This window comes from Peromyscus leucopus, chromosome 2, assembly GCF_004664715.2.
Source record: "Peromyscus leucopus breed LL Stock chromosome 2, UCI_PerLeu_2.1, whole genome shotgun sequence".
Taxonomy (NCBI): domain Eukaryota; kingdom Metazoa; phylum Chordata; class Mammalia; order Rodentia; family Cricetidae; genus Peromyscus; species Peromyscus leucopus.
Window position 1 is genome coordinate 148,286,216 of NC_051064.1, and position 18,389 is coordinate 148,304,604.

General features: G+C 41.2%; 1 protein-coding gene across 1 annotated transcript in view; it reads left to right on the top strand.

Moving 5' to 3' along the window:
* Nucleotides 1–18,389, top strand: part of Rere (arginine-glutamic acid dipeptide repeats) — a 367,060-nt gene that overhangs the window by 50,549 nt on the left and 298,122 nt on the right.

Below are 18,389 nucleotides of genomic sequence, written 5' to 3' on the forward strand. Positions count from 1 at the left end.
AGTCAAAGATAAAGAGAATGGACCTAGTTGAAGCTTTTAAAAACAAAAAAATACATGGTGTCTGCCTGCGAGCAAGCGTTTGTGTACCATGTGCAGGATCCTTGGCACCTGTACAGACAAATACTCTTTTCAGAGCAATGTAGTGAAAATGCAATAATCAGAATATTGCAGTTTAGGCAGTAATTTGTGTCACAAATGGTATTCTGACTCTTCAGTAGAAAACTGTTAGGTATGATCTAATTTGTGTGCATATTTCATGTACATCAGTGATCTACTTTGGGTGCTGTTTCATCCTCGTTTTTTTTGAGATAGCATCTCTTGCTTGGCTTATTATCCTTGAGTAGGCTAGCTTGCTGGCCAATGAACCCCAGGAATCCGGGCTTAATTTACCTGTCTTTGCCTCTCCAGCACTGGGGTTACAAACGTGCATAACGGTGCCTTTTAGGGGAAGTTGAGGCAGGAAGATCATGAATTTCAGGCCAGCTTGGGCTAGATATAGGGAGACTGTCACAATCAAACAAACAGAGACATTGGACAGACTGGAGCTTTGTTGTGGCTCCTCTCAGGTATCAGTTACGTTGTTACAGTTTGGTATTCTTTGTGCCCATGTGCCATTGGGTGGATGTTTACATTGATTATTCAAAAAAGATTGTTTTTATTTTATAAGTATGAGTGTTTTGCTTGCTTTATATGTACCCTGTGTGTGTTTGGTGCCATGGAGGGCCGAAGAGGACGTTGAATTCTTTGGAACTGGAGTTATAGATAGTTGTGAGCTGCTGTGTAGTGCTGGAAATTGTACCCAGGTCGTCTGGAAGAGCAGTATGTGCTCTTAACCACTGAGCCGTCTCTCCAGTTCTACATTGCTGCTCCCTCCCCCTTTTTTTTGAGTCATGATCTCTCTATGTAGTTCTGGCTCTCTTGGAACTCACTCTGTAGACCAGGCTGACTTCAAACTCACAGTGATCCTCCTGCCTCTGCTTCCCCAGTTCTGAGGTTAAAGGTTTGCTCCACCAAACTTGCATCCTTCATTGCCTTTTAACACACCCAGAAGTGAATAAAGAGAAAGAAATCCAAAGCAAAGGCGCCTTCACTTGCATGAGCCCCTTGACACCTTATATACAGGATTTGTGGGTTTTTTTCCTACCCTTGAAGTACACTCCAAATTGTATAAAAACCAGATTTCACAAAACATACCTTTTCTACTATTAGAAGACTATTAGGAAATAAAAAACAAAAATAAATGTAAATTTTTAGTTTTGTGTTTAAGGTAAAATAGGAATAAAAACAGAATATTGGATGGGATTGTGTGTAATGTCAGATTTAATTTATCGTGATAACCATCAGTGGCGCACCAGATGTGTTGACTGTATTTAGCTTCATATTAAATTAAGCACAGCCAGTGGCCTGCAAAGTCCATCTGTACAGCTGACAGAGGTAGTTCTGAAATCTCCTTTTATGTTCGGTACCACTGCTGTTAGCTGTTCTTGCCATGATATTTAGGCTTTCACTTGCTCATGCAAAGGTGAGTCTTTGTATTGAACTTAAAACTGTATTCTGTAAATCAGCTGTGCTAAATGAAGAAAGAGGCTTTTATTTTATTAGGTAATCAGTTTTTATCTTTGGTTACTTATAAAGCAATGGAAACAAATAAATAAGATCCGTTAGGGGCTTCTTGAAGCCTGAAATCTAGAGAGCAGAAATTATTACACGCAAGTACCAGTTAAACATGATGTGTGATAATATTCTTCTCTATGTGCTGTATGTGTGTGTGTGTGTCACAGATACGTGTATGAAAATATTTAACCTATTGATTTTTTCATAGAGCTAAAAATCCTTTATTTTTATCAAAACCACCCCTAGTTGTTGTAGTGCTTTTTATGGACACGGCTTGACTCCATCTTGACCCTACTTTATCAGCATCATCAAGAACCATGGGCTCCTTTCCCTGGGGTGATGGTAAAGCATCCTTCTCTGTGTTCTTAAAAAGAGGATCCTTTAAGATGGCAGACCTCGCAGCTCACACAGCCTCCTCCCCGTGTGCCTGTCCTTCCCCAGAACAGCATTTAAACATCTCTGGAATTAGACCTGTAAAGCTTGCTTCATGCCAGAACAAATATCTTTGAAAATTTTATCATAATGTTGCTTTTTAAAGTCCTAAATGTCCTCTATTTAAAATGAAATTCTTTTGTATTAACCTTCTTTCATATGCTAGCTTTCACCAGACTGCAGAATTGCCTGATTTGACTTTCTAATGTAACTGTAATGAATCTTCTGGGAAGCCTAACGATTGAACACACACACTCTGCAACTCCATTGTAAAATATTCAGTCAGTACTGTCAGGTGTTGATGATTAAAAAAGAAAAAGGAATTGAGGGTGGGAGTGCAAAAGGGTCGTGTCCCCCCCCCCCCAACATATATTAAGGCTTAAAACCAAGCATGTTCTCTCGGGGATTCTGACCTTTTAGACATCATGATGTACAGTTAAACTTTGATTAGATATTTTCAGTAACACCTTAATAGAAACATTAGGTGGGGTGGAGGTAGTATCTGCTTTGGAAAGCCAGAATTAGGGCATATGATTACATTCTGCCTTGACACATTTATTCTGAAAACGTACTTGGGAGAAACAAAACTGGCTCATTTGCACAAGCAGACATATTACTCTGTGTATTATGCTTGAGCGCCCAGCAGTGTCAGTCAGTGTGGCACCTACATATATAGCAGATCTCACATATTTAATGGTGAGCTTTGAGATATGTGTGTCACCGAGACACTTGGGCTCTCACTGAATAGCCAGAGCATCAAGAGAAAAGGCTTTCTACATGTAAGTAATTTATACCAGGTATTTTGTAATTGTAGTAGTATGTGTTTGGCTTATCTGTGTGAAAGAAATTGAATACCAGAATTTAATAATTAAGGATTTATTAGTTAAAACCAAATGTTGTAATGAGCCAGATGCTGCTGCATTAAAACAGCCATTTTCATTAGCATTTTTAAATATGAGAGAATTTAATTTAAATTTTGGAGTGTCTTCACTTTGATGAGTGAACATTTTTAAGTCTTTTAAAATCCACCATGTAAAAGGTAGATTTCTTTTAATTTCAGCCAAAAGAACTCTCTAGAAATACCAAAATAGGTAAATGAATAAAAACCTCTGACTTGTAAAAATCTGAATTTCTTGTTTTGAATACTATTAATAACCTTTACTGGCCCATGAAAATAAATGATGGCAAAAATATGCAGAATATGTAGAATTAATTTTACTTTTTACTGAAAAAGGTGTAAATCACTCAAATAGAAGAGGCAGTGGTGAAGGAGAATGAGAAAAGGTGTTTTTGTTGTTTTTCCTTTTTGTCATAGGGAGGCATCCTTAATAATAGCTTGAGTGGTCTGATGAAACAGCGGAAGGAAACTCCCAGGAGAGGGAGATCATCACGGAGAGCCATCTCCTATGAATCATTTACATAGCCTTTTGCTGAAGCACAGCTTGCATTTTTAATGGAAGATGATTGCATTTCATAAACAGACCTTTAAAAATTAAATAATATTGAGCCTTCCTCATTTAGGCCTATTAAAATAGTATCCTATATATCTCTTTCTAATAGCCCAGGATAGATTATTATTACTTTTAAACAATATAAAGTAATAATTTCTAATCAAGTTTCTTTAAATAAGATTTTGAGTAAAATACTTTTGGAAAGTATTTTTTATACTTGTGAAAGCAAAAAATGTGCAGTGATTTGGTTTGGCACTTTTTTGGGTAATTTTTCCCCCTCCAGAGCTGAGGACCAAACCCAGGGCCTTGAACTTGCTAGGCAAGTGCTCTACCACTGAGCTAAATCCCCAACCCCTAGTATTTGTTAGTCTTTTTTTTTTTTTTTTTTTTTTGAGACAGAGTTTCTCTGTGTAGCTTTGTGCCTTTCCTGGAACTCACTCTGTAGTCCAGGTGGTCCTCTAACTCAACAGAGATCCACCTGCCTCCCAGTGCTGGGATTAAAGGCGTGTGCTACCACCGCCCAGCTGTAATTTCTTTTTTATGTGTATGTTTGTGTCAGTACACATGTATGTGAGTGCCCTCAGAGGCCCAAAGATGGTGTCAGAGACCCTGGAGCTGGAGTTACAGGCAAGTTGTGAGCCCCCTAGCACCCAATGGCTGCTCACACCTCCTTCTAACTCTTTTCGTTTGAGGAATGAGAAATCTGACACCCTCTTGTAATTTCTGCAGATACCAAGCATGTATGTGGTGCAGAGATATGCATGTAGGCAAAACACCCATACATATAAAATAAAAGAAAAAAGTTGTCAGATCTAGCTATGTTGGCTCATACCTTTTTTTTTTTTTTTTTTTTAAAGAAAAAGTCAAATTTAAAGTTTTTTTTTTTATTTTCTTGTTTTTCTCTTTTTCTTTTTCTTTTTTTTTGGTTTTTTGAGACAGGGTTTCTCTGTGTAACAGTCCTAGCTGTCCTGGAACTCACTTTGTAGAGCAGGCTGGCCTCCAACTGACAGAGATCTGACTGCCTCTGCTTCCTGAGTGCTGGGATTAAAGGTGTGCGCCGCCGCTGCCCAGCTCAAATTTAAAGTTTAACTTCATACTTTTCTCCTTGGAGAAACTTTAAAAAAAAAAAATGTCATGTGAAGAGCAGCATAGCAACCAGTAAGAGTGGAGCCCGGGTCTGCTGGCTGGTGCAAATGCTGCTTCTATCTGCTTCTGGGACAGACAGAGAAGTCATTTTCTCTCTGTGTCTTCTTCACACACAGGTGGTAATGATGGTGCCTCCTGTGACGTTAGGCTAGGTCCGGCTGCAGAATTAAGAGCTATGTGAATTTTACCTTCTATTATTTTAAGCTAGTCTTTTAAAATCTTAGGCCATCCTTAAAGTTCTTAGGAGAATGGAACCACAAAGGTCTTACAATCAAGGGGACAGACAGGGTTTCAGGTCTATGGTTTCTTTTACTTTTTCTGAGCTTGGTATTCTGTTATATGACTAGATGATGCTAATCATTAGTAGCCCGTATGGACCCACCCCCTTTTTAAATGGGGGAACTCCTGAAGATTTGGCATGAGAATATGAAATGAAAAGGAAGTGATTTTTCTGAGGTTGTCTGTAGAATTCACACTGAGTCTCTGGTTTTCCTGTAGGAATAAGCAGAGGAGTCTGGGCCTTTCAGAACAGACTGAATGCAGGGTATTCTGCATTTTCTATATTTGGTGTAGAGGGACCATCAGAGCAACACTATCAGGCTTGAATACATTTGGTGTGTGTGTGTGTGTGTGTGTGTGTGTGTGTGTGTGTGTGTGTGTATTGTTTTTTCAAGACAGGGTTTCTCTGTGTAGTTTTGGTGCCTTTCCTGGATCTTGCTCTGTAGACCAGGCTGGCCTCGAACTCACAGAAATCTGCCTGGCTCTGCCTCTGGAGTGCTGGGATTAAAGGCGTGCCACCACTGCCCGGCCTTGGTTGGTATATTTATTTATGAGCTTTGGAAAAAATTGAATTTCCTCTTTGTGTTTTCCATCAGAGAGGTTTCTAAGTCCAGGTAGTGCAGACTTGCTTCCTCTCAGAATATTGTTCTTGTTAACATAGGTCCTTCTTTATCTGGACATAAAATAACTTCATGTTTAGAAAGTTGGATTTTTTGTGGTCAGGCGGAGCTGCTATGGTAACTGTAGAAGTGCAGGCTGCTGATTTGTGAGGGGCACCTCTTGGGAAAGGCTTCCCTGCTGCCTGGCAAAAGCATACTGGTTTCTGTATACATTTCAGGAGAAGAGACCTCCCCTTATTGTTTAGCTTCTTGTAGTGGCTGTTGGAGAAAGAACTGCAGAAAAGCCAGAACCAGAGAATTGCTACTGTGGATGCCACTAGAAGAGCTAAGTCTGACCGTGTCTGGTTTAAGTTTTAAAATAAAAAACCCACTGGAGGCCTGTTCTCTTCAATTGTTAGAGATGAGAAATTGATTTCTCCAGGAACAGTGGTGGCTTTAGGGGCAGTTAGGAAATGAACAAATATGGTTGAGGGATCCTTCCATATTCCTGTTTCTTCTCTCAGATCCCAGGGCCTCTGTGTGGGTGCACCCATCAAGTGCTCCGTGCAGTGACTGTCCCTCTTAGTGAGTGCCCAGAGTCTGAAGACTGGGATATTCGGTGTTCCAGCTCTCACCCATCACTTAAACTGTTGGATGTGCTTTGAGGGTACATTCCAGGATTACTGTATCTAATAAATAGTAGTGGGCACCCTTTATAACAGGCTGACTATGTGCCAGACTTTTTATTAGGCTTCTTGACATGATGTTACAGAAATTCACAACTATAACGACTCTATGGAGCTAGGTGTGTTGGCACACTCCTTTAATCCCAGCACTTGAGATGCTGAGGCAGATGGATTTGAGTTAGAGGCTCTCTTGCTCTACATAGTAAGTTCTAGGACAGCCAGGGCTGTGTAGAGAGCCCCTGTCTTAAGAAAACAAAACAAATAACACCATGAGTGAAATAGATACCCTTACTTTTCCATTTAATAGATGAGGAAACCTAGATGTACATCGTAATTCAAGCAGGTATGTAACTGGTAAATGGTAAGGCAGGGATTCACGATGACAGTTGGGAGCTACAGCCCAAGAGCTGACTATGTGTAGCTACCTTTCACTGAGTATGGATTTACTTGGGAGAGTTCAGTTAGTTGAGGTGAAATGCCAGGGATGGGGCCATGTCATTGTTGAAGGCATTACAAGACTATGGAACAGGAAGAGAGGTGCAGAGGATTTTTTTTCTCTTTAGTTTGGCCTACATTGCTTCAAAATCAGCCTTTCACAGTTGACCTCTGTTTCCATGTTCTTATCCTTCTTCCCATTTTTGTAAATGTCTGGTTAAGAGTATTGATTTTGGCCAGCAAAGATGGCTCAAATGGTAAAAGCATTTGCTGTGCAAGCCCAACAACCTAAGTTTGGTCCTTGGAATCAGTGTTGGACTTGTAAGTTATCCTCTGACATCCCCACCAACACATACACTGGTATATCCACCCTTATTCATACAAACATCATGCATGCACACACAATAATTAATAAATTAAAAATTTTTAAATGAATGTATTTCATAATATGGAAGAAAAATAATTTTTGTAGTGATAACACCAATTTTCCCAGTTTGCAATTAAATATTTAGTCCTTTCTACATACAAGTGCGAACACTCTGCCCAGATAACCTCATGTGGCATGGTCTGATTCTTACTACTTGGCACTTTAAAATTACCTTTTCTTCCATTAATGGTGGCACATGCCTTTAATCCCAGCATTCAGGAGGCAGAGGCAGGCGGAGATCTGTGAGTTCAAGGCCAGCCTGGTCTACAGAGTGAATTCCAGGACAGCCAGAGCCACATAGTGAGACCCTGTCTCAAAAAAACCAAACAGCAACTTTTCTTTTTTCTCCCCTTCTTTCCCCCCACTCTCCCTTCCCTTCCCTCTCCTGTTCTTCCTGTTATATCTTCCTGTGCAGTCCTGGCTAGCTTGGAACTTGCTGTGTAGACCAGGATGGCCTTAAACTTATCTTTTTACCTTAAGAAATCTTTGTCTAGAAATCAGAGCTAATATTTGTGACTTCTTTAGTTTATATACAAATAGGGCATTAAAGATCCTGTTAAGGCCGGGCGGTGGTGGCTCACGCCTTTAATCCCAGCACTCGGGAGGCAGAGCCAGGCGGATCGCTGTGAGTTCGAGGCCAGCCTGGGCTACCAAGTGAGCTCCAGGAAAGGCGCAAAACTACACAGAGAAACCCTGTCTTGAAAAAACCAAAAAAAAAAAAAAAAAAAAAAAAAGATCCTGTTAAAAAATAAGTGAAACTTTACAGATGTAAATTGTTCATTAGTCTTTAGTTAGTATGCTGCTGATGATTTTAGCTTAGAGAATTTTACACGTGTGTGCAATGAACTATATCTGTCCCCACTTCCTCCCTCCAACTCCCTTCAACATCCCTGTTACTCCTGTCTTCCCATTCTGTGTTGTCTTCCTCCCCACCGCCTCCCAAAGCACTAAGTGCAGTTAGTACTGCTCATACGTGCATGGGCATGGGCTATTTATTCACTGGAGCATGGAAACCTGTCAGGGCCTGATTCTTTCTCCCCAGCTCATCAGCATGCGAGAAGGTCTGGAGCACACCTGCTGCTGTGCTGCAGTCTGACTTGATCTTGTGCCAGGTCTTATGCAGGCAGTCCTAGTTCTGTGAGTTCATGATTGCAGTAGCCTTACCAAGCTCCTCACCCTGCGGCTCTTAAATCTTTTTCCTCCTCCTTTTCGCCTTGGTGAGGGTGGTGTTAAAATAGATGTCCCATTTAGAATTGAACATTCATTCTTATTCTTAACAGCATTTTGAGTAATTATGCATCTCACTGTTGACTGCCCTCCACTGCTAAGAGAACTTTCTCTGGTCAAGGCTGAGAGCAGCCCAGTTGTTGGAGCGGGAACTGGGCATACCTAGGAAAGTTTGTTAAGATTTTTTTTTGGACAACAAAACATTCTCTGCTAATCTTCCTTGTATATAATGATTGATTTATGAGTGCTGTGTCTGTGGCTGTTTCCTTTATAAATCTTGGTAGACACCACAGAAAAGCATACGTCTTTTCTGTAGTCCAGTGTGTGTTCTACTATTATTTAAAATGTTTGCTTTTTTCTTCTCTGTCATCTTTCTCTTTTTCCTTTCTCCTTCTGTGCTACTACTCTCTTTCAGGATAAAAATATTTTTACAAACAGTCTTCACTGAACCAAAAGATTTAAACGTAACATTTATTAGTTATATTATGCATGTACTAGGGAATGAAAATATGTATATGCATATATTAATCAGAAGCATTTAAATTCATTTTTGAGAAATACTGATTAAATTATTATTCTCCTTTTTGGGAAAATGTCTGTACAGTGGGGGAAACCTTGTTGATAATTAGTATGACATTTTCTTAGTGTCTTTTCTGTCTATTCTGCAGCTTTTGACAGTCACAGAAGATCCAGAGACTCTAGCCCTCTTGGGGAATTCCCTAGGGACTGACTTTGAAGCATTGTGGCTGCTACAGTTACAGTGATTTGTGCTGGGGAGCTCGGCACTGAGCTCTGTTTCCACCACCAGACCTGCAGCTTGCTGCATGTCTCCTTTCCCCAGCAGATTATACAGGATACTTGGATGGTGACTGTCTACAGCACTTAGCTGCCCTGCTCCAGGAAAGCAGTATCTCGGAATTCTGCTTCTCAAGAACAGTCTTTGCTTGTAGAATCTTAAGGCATTGGCTGTAAATATGATCCCACCAATAGGCAAAACTATCTTGGTTCTAATGCTGGTTTCAAAGGCACTGTTGGTATATGTTATAAAAATACCCATTTTTGTTTGTATTTTGCTTTTTATTTCTTTTTGAAGACTTATTAAAAATTTATTATGTCTACAGCATTCTGTCTGCATAATGCCTGCAGACCAGAAGAGGGTACCAGATCTCATGGATAGTTGAGAGCCACCATGTGGTTGCTGGGAATTGAACCCAGGACTTCTGGAAGGGCAACCAGTGCTCTTAAACTGCTGAGTGGTCTTTCCAGCCTTTTTTTTTTTCCCCCCAAGACAAGTTTTCTCTGTATAACAGCTCTGGCTGTCCTGGAACCCACAGAGATCTGCCTGTCTCTGCCTCCTGAGTGCTGGGAATAAAGGCGTTGCGCCACCATCACCTGACAAAATCTGTCATATTTAATGTGGGTTAGTCAGTGGCAAGAGTATGATTGTATCTGGTAAATAAAAAAGAATTTGTGGCAGAAGAGAAGGGTGTGGGAGAGATGATCCAGAACTGCACAATCAGAGCTGGGCAGCCTGACAGGGGAATCTACCATTTGTTGACAGCTACTGAGCCCCTAGGAAATGAGTGTTTTTCCTGTCTTGATTCCTGATTGAAAACTGGGCTCTCCTTTCCTCGTCTTTCTCATTTTGGGAGGAATGAGTCTATGGAGGCATTTAGCATTCAGTAATTCTGAAAGGGAACAGAGGAAGTTTTCATGGAAACTTAAATAAAAAAAGAAGTAGGCATGATGCTCATTCTTGTGATTTCAGTAGATCAGGAGGATCATGAGATTGAGGCCAGCCTGGGCTACACAATGAGGCCTTGTCTTAGTAAACAAACAAACAAAAAAGAATTTATTTTGTCAGTGTTGTTCTGGAAAAAAGGTAAATGCTGTCCTTCTCCTGACAAGAACTTGTTAGGTACTCTAGAACTATAGAACATTATAGAGAACTAAAGCTAACACTAAAGAAACTGGGAGTGTGCATAAGAATCTGCAGCTTTAGTGATTCTTGGAGAAGTTAGTAGCTGTCTGTAAGAGTGTCAGAAAGTACTCTTTGTTCACAATTATCAGTTCTATTTGGATCTATTTGTGGTATTTGCTAGAAGAAGAGCACAGTGACAGAATATTGAAGGCTGAGTGAGAGAGGTGTAGGGAGTCCTGTTAACAGGGTGGTTTTGCTGCTGCCACTGGTGGTGGTAATGCTGAGACAGAGGCAGTGGCTGGGAAGGGGAATAACGTGCTTGAAAGGAGGGCATAAAGATCTGAATCTAGTTAGATCCATTCCATAGTTCAAGCCTTTAACTTTGGCCTGAGTGGGCTAGAAGGTGCCAACATGGCTCAGGTTTTGACTTTCAGTGGCTGTTCTGATCAGATGCAGCAGCACTACACATACACACACTGTACTACTCTGGCCCTTACCTTCATCGTCTCTAGCAGCATCCATTCATTCAGCAAATCTCTGTTGACCACTGTTTGTCTTGCACAGTTCTAGAAGTATAGCCTCCATAGCTTCTGTTGTTTTGTCATTCTGTAATCTCCTTTTCTCGGGAGACCAGGCTGGCCTTGAACTCATAGAGATCCACCTGCCTCTGTCTCCCAAGTGCTGGCACTAAAGGGGTGTGCCATCATTGCCCTGCTGAGGATTGTGAATTTGAGGTCAGCTTGGACTACATAGAAAGACCTCGGGAGGGGGAGGGAGAGGGAGGGAGAGGGAGGGAGAGAGAGAATGGGGGAGAGAGAGGGAGAGAGGGAGGAAAGGAATTTGAAAAGTTTGAAAGTAAATGAAGCTCAAACTTTAAAGATGACAAGAGGCTAAGAAGGGAAGTTGGCTGGGTGATGGTGGTGCACGCCTTTAATCCCAGCACTTGGGAGGCAGAGGCAGGCAGATCTCTGTGAGTTTGAGGCCAGCCTGGTCTACAGAGCGAGATCTAGGAAAGGCACAAAGCTACACAGAGAAAAAACCCTGTCTCAAACCCAACCACCCCCCAAAAAAGGAAGTTGAGCAAATTAGTCCCCCCCCTCCCTTTTCTCCCCTCTGTGGTAGTGTTAATGAGAGTTGAAGGTAGTAGTCTTTGTCCTTTAGTTGCCTTTTTAATACACTTTGTGAAATCTCCCCGACTTAGCATTTAGAGGACTGACTGACATGATAGCTAATATCAGAGTCTGAAGTCTTGCTAACTCTTTGGGTTTAATGGTGACGGAGAGACTGTTCTTGACTTCTGTGGGAGCCCACAGAGGTTTCCTAGTGAGATTAGAGCTTGTTTTACACAGCAGGGCTGCATAAGGGGATGGACTGACCACGTGCGTGGCTACCAGATATTTGGAAGGGTCTCTGCTTGGCTGCGCTAGGGGGGGGTCTTTTGCTCCACCCCTTGGCATTTCTATAAATTAAATAGCCCTTTAGAAGAGACAGAAGGGACTGGTGGATAAGGATCCAGGCCCTCCCAAGGCTAGCTGTGTTTCTGTCTATATTTCTATCCTGTGTTTCCTTTCTATAATTCTATCTAAATATTTCTCACTTCTTCCTACTCAAGAGTACTCTGGGGGAAAAAGTGGGGGTGGGCCCCTCACAGACTTCATAGAGGTAGATGTATGAAGCATGAGGTAAAGTAATTTTGGTAGCATGTGGTATTCTAAAGTGGGGAAGAACAGGGTCTGTTAGTGACTCACAGCAAGAGAAAACTAAGTTGAGACCCAAAGGATGAGTAAGGCTAATCTTTGTTGTCAACCTGACCACATTTGGAATCACCTAAACCCAAGCAGCTGGGCACACCTGTGAGTGACTTCATTAATTGGATCTTTTGAGGTAAGAAGGCTTGCCCTAAGTCTTGACTGCACCTCTGGTCACTGCCCATATGGAAAGACATGGAAGAAGGAAGCTCTTGCTTTTTGCCTGCATGCCCTCACTCTCCCTGGCAAGTCCATCTGTCTGGTTGTTGAGGCATTCCTTCCTTCCCTGGTACTAGAACCTACTTTTTAGGGATTCCAGCACAGACTGAAGAGCAGCAGTTCTCTGGGAATCTCTGGAACTCCAGTTCCAGATCCTGAAACTGTTGAGACAGCTATTGTTGTACAACTTAGAGCACTGCCTGTAAGCCACTCTAACAAACACCCTTTATATCGAAATTATAAATATTCATTCTATGAGTTCTATTCTCTTAGAGAACCCTGACTAAAAGAAGAAGAAAAAAGAAAACATTGGACTTGTTTTTTGAGTCTCTTGAAAAGCCTACTGAATGAGTCTGTTGCATCTCTCAGTACTTCCTATGAATCCACATGATTTCATTTCCTTGAGTTTTAGGATATAGTGGAGATAGAGCTCATAAATGTGACATTCTTCTAAGTGTCTGTCTGGAGAAATCTGGGGTCTTGCTCTGGTGTAGGTGTTGACAGATCTGTAAATGCTGGCTACGGCAGAGCTCTTTTAGACTCTGCAGGCTGGTACAGTCCCAATTCCGTCACTGTGGGAAAGGCATGGTGTATAGATACCATGGAAGTAAGTGTTCTAATAAATGGAGGTTGTGTTCTAGTAAAGTAAATGGAGGTTGTGTTCTAGTAAAGTAGATGGAGGTTGTGTTCTAGTAAAACTTTATTTTGCAAAACCAGGCTGTAATCTCTTGACCTGAGGCCCAAGTTTACTAGCACCCCTTTTCTGCTTGCTCTTACTTTCACTTCTGGAGCCCTTTTACTGGATTGGAACCTCAAGATTACGTTTATTTTATTTTTTGGTTTTTCGAGATAGGGTTTGTCTGTAGTTTTGGTGCCTGTCCTGGATCTCGCTATGTAGACCAGGCTGGCCTCGAACTCACAGAGATCTGCCTGCCTCTGCCTCCTGAGTGCTGGGATTAAAGGTGTGCGCCGCCGCCACCCAAGATTACTTTTATTAGGCTACTTTCAAAAAGTAATAATAGACATTTAGGTGTGAGACATTAGTTTGGTTTCCTGTCTGAAATATGCTTTTTTTGGCATTGAATAAAAGGTCTGGCCCCTTCATGATTTGAGCAGATTTGATTTCCTTTTTTTTTTCCTTCCTAAAAAGATTTATGTGGTACACTGGCAAGAGTGTCAGGATGGCTGTTCAGTAACAAGAACACTGCCAGTAGCAGTGATGATTTAAAAAAACTTTTTTTTGAGGGGTGTGACATCTAGATTAAAATAAACCCTGATTACTTACTGTGACAGGCAAAGTAGCAGTACTGCCTGTGGTGCACATTAATATCTTTTGGTAAGCTTTTCAGTGTCAGGAATAAAAGTCTCAGGCTATCAGTTAGAAATAGAGTTACTAGGTTGATAGGGCGATTGCAGTTTATTTACTTTCAGTCCTTAGCAGGTTGCTTATTACATGTTCAGGGAAAGTGGGTATTTGAGTATGTGCTTTAACACAGGTCTTGGTTGCCATGGCTTCTTCTTAGCTCCTTAAGATCCCCTTGGAACTCTGGTTGCCTGGCATGAAGAAAAGCAGGAGGCATGAGGAGCTGCAAGGACAGACATGAGCTGCTGGAGTCTTCTTGGGGAGCATTGGCTATTGTCTGAGGGTGTGGATATGTCCGTGTGTGAATGTGAGGTTTTGCTAGGCAGAATTCCTGGCCCTATGAGTTACTTAATATATGCTCCAAGTGGTGTTTATTTTATGGATATCTTCAGTTTGAGCTCTTTTAAAACTTTTTTTTAAAAGAAATGCAAATTAGGAAATTTTGTTTTGGGTGCAGTCCTTTCTCTTTTGGGAAGTAGTTTTGACCTTTAATAATGGTGAATAATTGAAATATTGTAAGCTTTAATAACAACTACTACTAATCCATTAAAAAGGTCAGCCTCTAATATTAGAATACCGAACAATTGTGTAATTAGAAGAGCTTTATAATTAGAATTGAATTGTTTCATGGCTGAAAGCATATCAGAAGGAGGCTCTAGAGGGCAGTGCAGCTGTTCCTTCTCTTGGCTCTTACAAAGTAATCCAAGTATTTGCTTTGGAAAAATAATCTAGATGTTCTGAATTCTTCCCTCCCACATGGCTTTCCAGTTTTGTAGAAATGAGAGTTTTGGAACGAAGTGATCTGGTTTGGCTCAGAATGGTTTGCTAGATAATACATCATAATTATTTGACCCTAGGGAATATCTTTGCTTAGTTTAAAACATACTGGCTTATAAAAACTGGAATTGTTACTGATTCAACTAACTTGAACTGAGTTTGCTTTTCAAGCACTTGTGGGACAGTAAGCAGAAGGAAGAGAGAGCCTGTGTTTGCAAACCTTTGTAGGTAGGAACTGACTGCACCCTCCACAGAAAACTTAGGACAGTTTTCAACAACTCTAAGTAGAAAGAAATGGTTGAAACCAGATGCTTGATGGATTGATGTTCCAGAACTCCTAACGCATTATGTCCATTGCATTATGCAGTGCTCCAAGGGTAATTTGCTAATCATTTCCCCATCTAATTTATTTACGGTTAGAGTCCTAGGGATTGAGCTAACGGACTCACTTGCTTGCATAGTCAGGTCTTGAACTTGGAATTCTTCTTCCTCAGCCTCTTGTATAGCTGGAATTACATGTGTGTGCCAGGCCTGACCTTTCCCCCTTGAATTCTTTTTTTTTTTTTTTCGAGACAGGGTTTCTCTGTGTAGCTTTGCGCCTTTCCTGGATCTCTCTCTGTCGAATCCTTAAAGTTATGTGTATTTTCAGGAAAACCCAATCCATGTAATATTATTTTTTGTTATTATTCATATTATTATTGGCAGTATTAGGGATTGTATCCGGGGCTTTGCAGCATGCTAGGCACATGTTGGGAGCATTGAACTATGTCCTTAACCATTTACAAATTTTATTTTGGGACAGTCTTGCTAAATTGCTCAAGCTGATTTGGATCTTAGCATGTAGTCTACGTTGTCCTCACACTTGTGGTCCTGCTCCCTCAGTATTGACCCATGTATTTCTGACTCATTTATGAATAAGCCATCAAGTCTGCCTGAATACACACACACACACACACACACACACACACACACACACACACACACACACACACCCATGTGATTGGTTTCCAAAGATGGTTACAACTCTTTTAGGTCTAATAACTAAACACAGGTAGAAAGCGATGGAGGGTTGTGTGTATCTGTATGTGAGTGTATGTTTGTTTGTGCATACACACACACCATCTTTCCTGCCCCTAAATGAACTTTTGTTTTTAAAACAAATTTAATAATTTAAATAATTTTTTCATATGTATATGTGTCTGTGTGTATGCAGCATGAGCGGAGGCTAGAACAGAGTGTTGAACCCCCCATAGCTGGAGTTAGAGGCTCATGTGGTCTGCCTTGACATGGATGCTCAGAACCAAACTTAGGTCTTCTCCCCCGCCCCACCCACCCCATGAGGCAGGGTTTCCCTCTGTAGTTTTAGTGCCTCAAACTCACAGAGAACCGCCTGGCTCTGCCTCCCGAGTGCTGGGATTAAAGGTGTGTGCCACCACTGCCCACCAAATTTAGGTCTTTTGGAGGAGCAGAAATTGCCTAACCATTGAATGCTGGTTCTCTAGCCCCATATGCTTTAGTTGTTTGGGATAGAATTTAACATAGCCCTGGCTGGCTTTGAACTGGCTTTGAGCCTCTGTCTCCTCTCCTAAGTGCTGTAGGCATGTGCCACCATGCCTAGCAAAAATGAAGATATTCAGTTGTTTTTATTTGCTTTATATAATTCAAGTTTATCATCTGTGCTGGAAAATCTGTCTGTTAAAGCATATTAATATTCTCAGCCTGAAAATTCCTGCACAAGTGCAAATGGGAAAATATGGCACCAGAGTCTGCTTCTGGGTGTCTACAGGAAGCTATACTGAACGAGTTGCATCCTGTGTATATATATATTGTTTTCTTCTGTTTTTTCAAGACAGGGTTTCTCTGTGTAACAGCTTTGGCTGTCCTGGAACTCTTTCTGTAGACAAGGCTGGCCTTGAACTCACAGAGCTCTGCCTGCCTCTTCCTCCTGAGTGCAGTGATTAAAGGTATCTTCCACCACCGCCTGGCCTGTGGCTTTTTGTTTTGCCTAATTATGTAAGAGACTGGCCCCATTGCCCCATCACTTTGTACTTGTGGTTAAATTAAATAGTTAATGGGCTGGAGAGAAATAATTATTAGACCTAAAATAGTTACAGCCATTTCTTTGGAAAGAAACCAATGAAGAGTTAAAAGATAATCCTGTGTGGGGCTGGAGAGTTGGCTCAGTGGTTAAGAGCACTGTCTGCTAGCACTTCCAGAGGACACCGTGTTCACTTCCCAGCACCCACATGGCAGCTCACAGCTGTTTGAACCTTCCATTCCACGGGACTTGGCACTCTCAAACAGACATACATACAAACAATAAAAGTAAATAAATAAATCATTAAAAAAGATAATCCTGTGTATTAGCTTAGGTTTATGGGTATTGCATAGCAGTTTCAGAAACTCTGGGACTATGTGTTGTTTGTCTTTTGCCTACATCTCAAGCTCAGGAAGTACATAAAGTAACTTTCCATTATTCCTCCTCCTTTACTCTCTCCCTTCCTCTTCTTTTGTGTGTGTACCTGTCATGCCACTTTACTTTTCCCTATTCATATTTTTCTTGGGTTGAATTGAAGGGTTTTGGAGAAAGGAAGTTGAATATTCATTACATAATGTCTACAAATAGAAAGCTTTTCATGAAAAGGGATATTTAATGAATATTGGGCTTGCAGGCTCTGTTGCTGTCTACATTTCAGTTTTCCAACCTTCTTTTATTTATTTATTTATTTTTTTTGGTTTTTCGAGACAGGGTTTCTCTGTATAGCTTTGGAGCCTGTCCTGGATCTCGCTCTGTAGACCAGGCTGGCCTCGAACTCACAGAGATCTGCCTGGCTCTGCCTCCTGAGTGCTGGGGAGTTCTGGGATTAAAGGCTTGCGCCACCACCGTCCGGCTCCTTCTTTTTATTTTTATGAATGTATTTTATATGTATGAGTGTTTCGCTTGTATGTATCTATGTGTACTATCTACATGCCTGGTACCCAAAGAGGTTAGAAGAGGACATCAGATTCCCTGGAACTGGAGTTAAGAATGGTTGTGAGCTACCTTGTGAGTGCTCAGAATCAAACACAGGTCTCTTGCAAGAGCTCTAAGTGCCCTTAACTGCCTAGCCATCTCTCCATCCCCCTTCAACCTTGTCTTTAACATACAAAAGTGGCCAAGCAAATAAGTCAATGAATAGGCAAGAACATTTTCAGTAAAACTGTACCTGTGATCACTGCCAGTTGACTTTCCTGTGTCATAAACTATCTGTTCTTCTCTTAATCCCCTCTCTAGCATTTGTATACAGAAGCTCCCCTGCCTTACAGGCTGTGCAAAAGCAGGCAGTGATTTTGAACTATGGGCTGTATTTTGCCAACTTCAGAGATTTTTACCCAGAAGTGACAGCTTCAGCTTATACATAAAAATAGGGTTGCTTTTGTTATTTTAAAGAATAAATGTTCTTGTTAATATGGTAGATGATATAAATGTTATCATTTCTTAATTGTGTGGTGCTCAGGATCCAATCCAGGGCTGTTGACTGGTAGGCCTGTTCTGCCACTGAGTGTACCAGCTAAGGATAGTCTCTAATGGCAACATTTGGGTCCATTCATAGAATACTCTGGGTGCCCACAAGATTAAAACTGGGTTTTCTGGGGCTTGAGAGATTGCTTAGTGGTTAAGAACCCAGCTTCTGTTCCTAGCACCCACATGGTGGCACACAACTTCAGTTCTTCAGGATTTGACATCATCTTCTTGCCTTCACAGACACCAGGCACACAGTTCATAGATACACATTTAGTCAAAACACCCATACATATTACAGAATCAAATAATAAAAAGTAAAAGAATAAAATTAATGAAACATAAAGCTGCTTTTCTGTGTCACACTGGAAACTTGACAGGGCCTTAGAGCAGACTCTGATTTACAAGTTGAGGAGACCATCGCAGCTAGGCCAGTTGATGTGGTATTAACACCTCATGACACGGCAGATGGCTTCCTGGCTGGCTTAGCTGTGGTTTTGTTTTGGTGTGTTCTATCCTGGCGGCTTGTGTGGTGTAATATGGTCACTCAGAGCTAGAAAGTA